This window comes from Stenella coeruleoalba, assembly GCF_951394435.1.
Source record: "Stenella coeruleoalba genome assembly, chromosome: 8".
Classification (NCBI taxonomy): Eukaryota; Metazoa; Chordata; class Mammalia; order Artiodactyla; family Delphinidae; genus Stenella; species Stenella coeruleoalba.
In genome coordinates this window covers 9,950,377-9,960,644 of record NC_137154.1, presented here as the reverse complement: position 1 = coordinate 9,960,644, position 10,268 = coordinate 9,950,377, and positions in this window count along the sequence as shown.

Below are 10,268 nucleotides of genomic sequence, written 5' to 3'. Positions count from 1 at the left end.
AATCACAACTCCCCAGCCCTCACACAATTATTTTAATTTTGTCTCTTCTCATGTAATCCACAGGCATACGTTTATAGAGCTTTACAAGGTCACAGTCGTAGGTTTTAGCTTCATGCAGCACTATAGCAAACATTTTCTATATTTCTACAGTCTCCACGATCGTTTTAGTTGACAAACTAATAACGCATAAGAAATAATATGTTAGGATGAATTAGCTGAAAGTGTTTAGCTCTAGGACTAGAAGATTTCGACATTGCCAGGAGGGTAGTCTCACTGGAGGAATTTTCCCCTAGGAGCTGTAATCCAATCAGAACGGCCATCACCCAGACTGGGCCAGGACCATCAAAGGTACGATCGGAGGAAGGCAGGCCTGAATCGCTAGGCAGGCGGTTGGTGAGCACAGAGCTGCGCGCAGGCAGGAAGCACACGTTTCCAGCACTATTGAGCTTCGCGGTCCCCACGGAGCGTCCTCGTGGTCCTGCCTGCTCCTCAGTGTCCCTGGCTGAAGAGAGAAGAGGAGAGAACCAGCCTTTATTTACTCACACGATCTCAGTAGAGCTTCACAGCTCTCCTGCAGACAAGTGGTGTCACACCTATTTTGTAGATGAGAAAGTGGGCTCAGAGAGAATGATTTGTCCAAGATTAAGTCACTACTCAGTCAGAAAGCCAGAATCTTGCTTAGTTCAGTCTGTCTCCAAAGCTCATGAACTTTCTTCCAGGACATGCTACCTTACTGGTGGAAACTGTGTAGAAATCTATGCTTTGGGAGGTTACAGCAAAGAAACTTGACGGTTCTGAGCCATGACCTGTGTCACATAGGGCAGGGGTCCCCAACCCCCCGGCCATGGACTGGTATGGGTCCACGGCCTGTTAGGGACCGGACCGCACAGCAGCAGGTGAGCGGCGGGCGAGTGAGCAAAGCTTCACCTGCCGCTGTGCATCGCTCGCACTACCGCCTGAACCATGCCCCACCCCACCCCCCCCACCGTCTGTGGAAAAATTGTCTTCCCTGAAACTGGTCCCTGGTGCCATGAAGGTTGGGGACCGCTGACACGGGGAACAGGAAGCTGCCAGGTGCCTCCCAAAGTAAGCACTTAGCCACCCACAATAGCTCTCGTAAAGTGAGGGTAGGAACTGGTTACAAGTCAGATCCTGACTCTGCTGCTTACTGTCTGGATAAATGAATCGACTTGAGCCTCGATTTCCTCATCTATAAAGTGGGGATGATGATGCTCCCTGTCTAACTATCTGTGAAGATCAGACGTGAAGAGATAAAGCACACGGAGCTCTTCCGTGGTCCCCAGCACGCGGTGAGCTCTCGGTAGATATTAGGTGTCAGCATTAGGTCATGGCCTCAGCCTGAGATCTAGGAGCTGTGTCCTAACACAAATGGCCTGCCATGCCAGCGAGGTCACCAGAGCTTCATGCAAGGCAGAGTCCTGCAGGTAGAAAACCAGACCTGTTAAGGAACCAGGGGATGTCTTACCAGCCAGTAAAGACTGGAGAGAAAACAGACCCTCTGGTGTCAAGAACTTCGATGGAAAAATCTGTAGCACTGTCACCTGAGCAAGGGATGGGAGTGAGAAATGGCGGCAGAAGCAGACATCGATCGCCCTGGGAGCTCAGCACAGGCTCTGGCCAATCTCTCGGGCCTCACTTGATGTACTGTGTGGAGAATGTTAAACAGAGTTTATGCAGAGAGATGTCTGGACTGTCAGAAGTGCACATGCGTTGGGCAGCGACTTACGCATCTATCCTGGACTCTTGTGCAACAGATCCCAGCAGCCAAGTATGCAGCCTGGGCTTTATCCCCCTGGGGTTTGATCTCTCCTCACCCTGATTTTGTCTTTTTTAACATAACGTTCAGCTGCTGCCACTTTGACCTGGGAATGGCATGCTTCTAAAGGAGATGTTTTCTTCCCAGGCTGCTGTCTTGTGTCATCTCTGAAAGTGAAGGATCTTGCTTAACTTCAGCTGCTCAGTGTCAGACCAGGGGTGCTATGTAAACAGTTTTTCCCTTTATTAGGCATTAAGTAAAACTAGGCCAGCCACAGGACATTTTTAAAAAATTAATAAACATATTGCAAGGGCCAGCGGCCCCGCAAGATCTGTGATGAACAAAGCTGGACTTATTCCTCTCCCTGTGACACATCACTGCTCACTGACCTCATTCAGAGCCTCTGTGGGGCACCCAGGCGTCTGGCCCTGCCCTGTCCCATCTGAAGTGGTCTCACGAGACCTGTCGCACAAGCTCCCACATCAGACGTCAAACTGGGGCAGTAAAAGCTGTCCTCTCCCCATCATTTCCTCTCTTAATCATTTTAAGTCTTCAGAATCCATAAGCCAAATCCCTTTTGCCCGACCCTGAGCCTTAGATGGGGCATATCTGTCGGGGTCATCGCAGAGGCACCTCTGACTGGTGTTGGCCATCGTCTGGAGGTCATCTGCTCTGTCTCTTCAGCTCAGTGAGGGTGGCACTGACCCAAACCTTGTTCATATTTTTAAACATCCCCTGGGAAAGATTCCACTGGGGGAGTAGAGAGTCTTACTTTTATCTTTCCATCCATCTGCTATCGTGGCTAGACAGGAAGTTTCCATGATGGGGAAGTTCACGCAGCCTTAAATGGCAAGCAGGGCTGGGAGACCTGCGCTGACAGCATCTTGTTGGTACAGCCCGTCGTATCTGAGGATGGAGGACTTGCCATCCTGCAGCTGACAAGCTGAGGGTGCTGACCAGCTCCCAGTTAAGCCACCTTGTTCGGTTTCCCAGTGAACCCTCTGGCACTGAGGACCGGCATGAGGCTCTTCCCTAGTCAGGTGACCTGAGGCAAGGAGTGGAGCGCTCCTTTGCCTTTAAGAAACAAATGTCTGTCAGCAGTCGGACATTTCAGGACAGATGGTGGAAAAGTTGAAGCCATCCAAGATACCATCAGGCGTCCAAGGAGAAGACGTGCAGAGGAGAAATCTACCTCCTCGTAACCTAAGAGGTAGTCTTTTGCTAGGTCCCAGGTCTCGCCTGAATCCAGATATTCCCGCCAAGGAGGAGAACGTTCTCTTTAAAAGGACGATGTGAACACATTTTACGTAACTACACATCATAGCATGTAGAGTTAAAAAAGCAAATTATGATGTTAAGATGTACATTTTGTTTCGCAGTGGATTTCAGTTAGTATGTGGTGAAATGTTCACATTTGGTGATGCCCTGGGACACGTGTTGGAGAAATAGAGCAGAGCAGTTCAGGGCAGCTGCTTGGGGGTCAGGCCTAAGGTGAGTCCTGGCTCTCCCATTGGTCAGTTGGGTTGGTCACGTTGTACCTCCACGCTTCTGTGTCTCTCATCTGTAGAAAGGAAAGTCAAAGAACCACCTCATGTGTGGGTGTAAGGACTAAATAAGTCACCTGTGTGAAGTGCTCATCACAGCATCTGGCACCTGAGCGACACTCGTAATCACGGCTAGTGGTGGTGTTGGCCGAAGGCACGCCCAGCACCGCTAAGAGCATTCCTCGAATGACGTCACTCAGGCCTCACAACAGGGATATGAGACAGGCACAACTATCATTCCCTCGGCCAGGTGAGGAAAGTGAGGCCCGGTGAGATGAAGCTGCTTGCCGGAAGCCGCAGGCGGGAAGCGTGGGAGCTGGAATTGGAAGCCAGGCAGTGGGCCTCCAGGGCCTGTGCACCGAGGCCCCGTCTGCTACCTCGAAACACGGAACTGTCGTCATTACTCCTCTGCTCCTGGCTCATCACCTGCATCTTGCCTTGGTCCATGGAGGACTGCTGTGCTGAGTCCTTCATGGAGACCCCCTCTCGGTTACTTATAGGCTCCCCCCTCCCCCTCGGGTCCTGACCCTTGTAGAGATGATATCACAGCCTCAGCAGTTCCAGCCTGAACACCTGAGCCCTCCAAGCAGGACAGGTGCAACCTAGCTCTCCAAGTGATGGTCTGGAGTTCAGAGAGACTGCCTTTGGATTTTCGGGGGGCCAGGGGCAGGGCTCGATCTCTGCCCTGCTTCAAGGCTTTCATCCTTACCTGGAGCAGCAGAGATGAGGATGGAAGCTTTCTGGGTCTTGCTGTCACTATCCGTCTTTTCCTTCCAAGCCACAGGCTGTCTCAGACCTGGATGTGGCTGGTCGGAAAGACTATGCGGACCCCATTCCAGGGCCCCCAGCTGAGTTGTCCAACCTCTATTGCGCCCACTGGCTCCAGCACTTTTGCTGACAAGCCACTGCTGGTTGCTCCTAAGAGCACAGGCTCTCCCCTGCTCCCCTGTCTCTCTTTGCTCCCACCCCTAAGCAGAGTTATGCACAGTGAGAAGGTTTTAGTAGATGTTATACTAGATGCTGTGTCTCCTGCGCAAATAGAAACAGCAGTGGGCTTGGTCCAAACAGGAAGAGTGACGCTCAGAAATCTAATTAGAAAGTGACGCTATAACGGTCTTCACTAGATGCTGGGGTCAGAGAAGGTTTTTTTTTTTTTTTTTTGGCCACGCTATAAAGCGTGCGGGATCTTAGTTCCCTGACCAGGGATCGAACCCATGTCCCCTGCAGTGGAAGCACGGACTTTTAACCACCGGACTGCCAGGGAAGTCCCTATAATTTCACTCTTTATTTCACTGATTCACAAGCAGAGGTTGTCAGCCCTAGCACCATGTGCTAGGCCTAGTGCCAGGCCCAGGAGACAGAGGTGAACTATATACAGCCCGTGCTCTGGAGGACCTTTGAAGGAGGGGTAAGCGAACAGAAGAGAAGGGATGATTGGTCCGTGTGTCTCAGGCACTGACTCAACTGGGCCCAGGCCGTGGGACATCCAGCCTCCTGTGACAGGCGCACCTCCACACCAGGCCGTGGAGCTGAGACACCTACTTTTAATATCCTAGAAATAGCTTCCCTTGTTCTGAATTCACTCTCACCGATCAACTTTATGAGGGTCTGGCAGACTCTTAGCCCTTGTAGCCACTCCCTTTGCTGTGATTTTGCAGGGCCCTCCCCTCTGACCCTGGGGTCAGCCAGGGACTTGCTTGGCCAACGGGATGTCGGTTATCATGAAGTAAGCAGGGCCTTGAAAAGCACTGGCACAATTGGGCTTGCTGGAGCTCGTGTACCTCTTCTGCCACCACCTGAAAGCCTGCCCAGCTTAGCTTTCTGGAGGATGAGAGTCATGTGTCCAAGTCATCCCTTTCCCCTTAGCCAAAGTCAGCTGGTAGGTAAGTGAGACGAGTCAAGACCAGAAGAATTACCCAGCCAAGCGCAGTGCAACCTGCAAACCCAAAGACCCTTAAGCTAAACAAATTCTTCTTATTTTAAGCCACCAAGTTTGGGGGTGATTTGTTATGCAGCATTATAGCTGCATACAGTCACCAACAGTATTATAGCTGTTGGTAACCGATAACAGATGGTAATTGGGCTTCCAGTGTAGATTTGCTTATAGAGAAAAAAAAAAAATCACCAACTGACCAGCATGAGTGAGTATCCTGTCCCCTGGGCAGGTGAACTTTTCACTATAATACTTTTTAAAAGGAGGCTGCTTAGTATATCAGACTCTTGTGAACTTAGTATCAGTCTCATACAAACACATGTAATTCCTCCTCTACTATTTGAACAGCCAACATGTACCGAGTGCTTTTTCTAGACCACACATTGGGCTAACACAATACCTGCATTGACTCACTCAGTTCCTATGACAGCCCTATGAAGTAAGTTGTACTGTTATCTTCATTTTGCCAATGAAGAAACAGGCCCAGAGGAATTGAGTTACTCGCCCGTGGTGACATTGGCTTAGCACTTGGGCAGAAGTGATCAAAGTGATGTAGGACCCTTGAAAAGCAGGAGTTCTGTGTTCTGCACTAGCAAAACACTGGGTAAACTAATGCCTGCTCTGACGGGGGAGGTACCCTATGTGTTTTCCAAGCTGGCAGCCCACAAGGAAGAGGCCGGAAAGCAGAAAACCAGTCATCCCTGTTGGCTACTACTGGCTGCATTTGGTGAGGATATAGAAGGACGAGATGAGCTCAGCAAAGAATTACCTGGTGTTCAAGTAGGAATGAAAGGAAATAGAATCCAGAAGTCTTGGGCCTTGCAGGGTTAAAAATCTATACGCTAAATAGAAAAAGATGAGATATAAGCAATGCTTTGGGCAACAAAGGCCCAGTAAGACTTTTGCCTTAGATGAAGTGTCTCAGGACAGGATCAGATTAAAGGCCTGCCTCCTATTTATTGTTCTAAATGTGCCTCAAGATAGACACTGAGGAGGGGAACCAGCAAAACAAGTTAGGCTCAAGAATTAGGTCTAGGGAAAGACTGGGTGAGCGTGACCACTGGCACATGAAGCCTTTTCCTTTCCTGCTCTTCACAAGTCAGCTTCTCCGAGGGGTTGACTACACTCATCACCACTTCCTTGTCTCCTTTCCTTATCGCATCTTCACCTCTCTAGCTTTCCACCTCATTATTTGAATGAAAGCATCTCTCACTAAGGTCACCAGGACCTCCACATTACTAAATCCAGCGGACATTATTCAAAGCTTTACTTTTCCCTCTGACCAACGATAGAAACCTCCCCGTCCCTTGGTTTTCATGATTCAGCATTTCCTTCCGTTTCCTTCTGCCTTTTCAGCCACACCTCTACCTCTTTGGAGGCATCTCACCCCCACCTCACCCCCACCCCCCGTCATTAAATTTGAAGTTCCTCATGATGCTGTCCTAGGAGCCCTCCTTTTTTCTCTCTGTACACCCTCCACTGATCTCACCCACACCAGGGTATGGACACTTTTTTTTTTTTGGGGGGGTGCCACACACCTTGCAGGATCTTAGTTCCCCAACCAGGGATTGACCCCGGGCCCATGGCAGTGAAAAAAAAAAAAATGAACACCCTTAACATTACCTTTAAGGTTCCTGCCTGGGATGCCCACATATTTTTTTTCTTCTTCTTTTATCTCTTCCCTTCTTTTTTTCTTGCGTTATGCGGGCCTGTCACTGCCGTGCCCCCCTCCCATCGCGGAGCACAGGCTCCGGACGCGCAGGCTCAGCGGCCGTGGCTCACGGGCCCAGCCGCTCCGCGGCATGTGGGATCCTCCCGGACCGGGGCACGAACCCGCGTCCCCTGCATCGGCAGGCGGACTCCCAACCACTGCGCCACCAGGGAAGCTCAAGGGATGCCCACATCTTAAACGTCATCTTGGTCCCACTCTCAGTTTCTGTGCTCCAGCTCCTCCTAGGCTCCTTCAGCCTCTCACCCTCTCCACGACCTCTCCCAGCACAGGACCTTTGCACGGTTCCCTCCGCCCAGAGTGCTCTTTCCTCCCTCTCCTTCTTACTCCTATCCCCTTTCAGATCTTTGCTTAGGTGCCACTTCCTCAGAGAAGACCTCCCTAACATCTCAATTTTAAATCCATCACTTTCTGATCAATGCCTGTCTCCCCATCGGACTTCAAGTTCCATGAGGACAGGACTAGATCTATTTTTGTTCACCTGAGATCCGTAGTACCTGGCACATCACTTGGCATGTAGAAGGCGTTCCCAATTATTTAAGAAATGAGTAAAAAAAAAATTGATGTGTCAATCTGACTGCAGAGCTCAAAGCAAACCTTCCCAACAGCAAGAGCTGTGGGTCTGCAGGGGTCAGAGGCCTCTTGGGTCTCCTGCTGTCCTGAGATTTTTTTTTCCCCTTCCCTAGTTCCAGTGGTTCAGTGTGCTTGAAGGATTGGTCCCCTTCTTTCCGGGTGGCTGGATGCGCTCGGACTGGGGAGAAGGGTTTTAAAGAATAAGATCTGTCTTTCTCACCGTGGAAAGTGGAGAGAGTTCTTGGTTCTCTGCCCAGGTGTCTGGAGGACCTGAGATGCTAAAAGAAGCGACCTCTCAAAGCCAAGCATGCTTCAGGAAATAGATGCACCAGAGGGCCCTGGAGCCAGGGCTGCTGGGGCCCATCCTCTACTGTGGCCTCCCAAGCCAGGCTTTCCCTGGGTCGTCTCACAACAAGCCTCCTTTCAGAGGAGATCACATTATCCCATTTCTACACGAGGAAACTGAAACTCAGAGAGGCTTGCCGTCGGCCACACGGCTGGCAAGCAGCAAAACAGGATGTAAATCAAGGTTGCCCCAGAACTTGTGTACTTCCCAGCACCGCACTTGTCCCAGACTTAACCTGTCCACTCATTGCTATCGTGAGCTCTGCCGTAACCATGCACCATCTATACTAATATTCACTTGCTATCTTTCTTAAGTTGAGCCCCTTTTTATGTAAACAAATTAATTTTATTTCATCTTTCTTAACTCTTTTTTTTTTTTCTTTTGGCCACGCCACGCAGCTTGTGGGATCTTAGTTCCCCGACTAGCGATTGAACCTGGGCCCTGGCTGTGAAATCGCCAAGTCCTAATCACTGGACCACCAGGGAATTCCCTAGACAAATTAATTTTAAAAGGAAACCTTACATCATCACTGTAAATGGAAAAAGTCATATCAGTAGTGTCACTTGCCAAAATTAAAAAGGTAACTATAAAAATAAGTACGTAAAATGTTATTGAATTTTTCTAAATTATAAAAAATTTCAAACATACAGCAATGTCGAACGAGTTTTACGGTAAGCACCCATATATCCAGCACTTAGATAACCATTAACTTTTCACTCTACTTGATTCGCTGTATATCTTTCCATCTTTCCATCCCTCTTTCCACCCACTCATCCATCTACTTTTGGATGCATTTCAAAGAAAATTACAGACATCAGAACACTTCCCCTAAATACTTCAGAATGCGTATCGTTAACTCGACTTTGATATTTTGTATTTAAAGTTTTTTCTCTTTTGCTGTAAAATGTACATACAGTGAAATGCACAAATCTTAACTCTACGTTTGCTGAGTTTTGACAAATGCTTGCATCAACCTCCTGTCAAGATACAGAAATTCCCATCACCCCAGAAAGTTCCCTCATGCTCCATCTATGCATATATTGTAAAATGAGTACCATGGTAAGGTTAATTAATACATCCATCATCTTACAGTTACCTTTTGTGTGTACATGGCGAGAACTTTTAAGATCTACTTTCTTAGCCACTTTCAAGTGCACAAAACAGTACTGTTAACTGTAGTCATCATGCTGTACATTAGATTCCCAGAAGCTATTCATCTTTTTAAAATTTTTTTTAAAATTTTTTTAAATTTTTTATTTTATTTTTATTTTTATTTTTTTTTGCGGTACACGGGCCTCTCACTGCTGTGGCCTCTCCCATTGCGGAACGCAGGCTCCGGACGCGCAGGCTCAGCGGCCATGGCTCACGGGCCCAGCCGCTCCGCGGCATGTGGGATCCTCCCGGACTGGGGCACGAACCCGTGTCCCCGGCATCGGCAGGCAGACTTTCAACCACTGCGCCACCAGGGAAGCCCATAACTTTTTAAAAATTTATTTATTTTTTGGCTGCATTGGGTCTTTGTTGATGTGCGTGGGCTTCCTCTAGTTGCAGCAAGCGGGGGGTACTCTTCGTTGCGTTGCCCAGGCTTCTCATTGCGGTGGCTTCTCTTGTTGCGGAGCACGGGCTCTAGGCACACGGGCTTCAGTAGTTGTGGCACTCGGGCTCAGTAGCTGTGGCTCGCGGGCTCTAGAGTGCAGGCTCAGTAGTTGTGGCGCACGGGCTTAGTTGCTCCGCAGCATTGTGGGATCTTCCCGGACCAGGGCTCAAACCTGTGTCCTCTGCATTGGCAGGCGGATTCCCAACCACTGCGCCACCAGGGAAGCCCTGTTACTCATCTTATAACAGGAAGTTTGTGCCCTTGGACCATCTTTACTCACTTCCTCCCCACCCCCAGCCCCCACGCCCTGCCTCTGGCAACCACCAATTTACTCTCTCTTTCTATGAGTTTTTCTTTTCTTTTCTTTTTTCTTTCTTTCTTTTTTTTTGGCTGCGCTGTGTGGCATGTGGGATCCTAGTTCCCTGACCAGGGATTGAACCCGGGCCCTTGGCAGTGAAAACTTGGAGTCCTAACCACTGGACCGCCAGGGAATTCTCGAGTTTGTTTTTCTTAGATTGCATATAAGTGAGACCATACAGTATTTGCCTTTCTCTGTCCACCTTATTTTGCTTAGCATCATGCCCTCAATGTCCATGCATGTTCTTGCAAATGGCAGGACTTCCTTCTTTTTTATGGCTGAATAATATTCCACTATATATACACACTTAGGAACACTTGTACATCCTATTGGCTCTGTTTCCCTGGAGAACCCTGACTAATACACAGAATCACATCTGAACTTATTTCCCAAAAGTCCTCAGATCTTCAG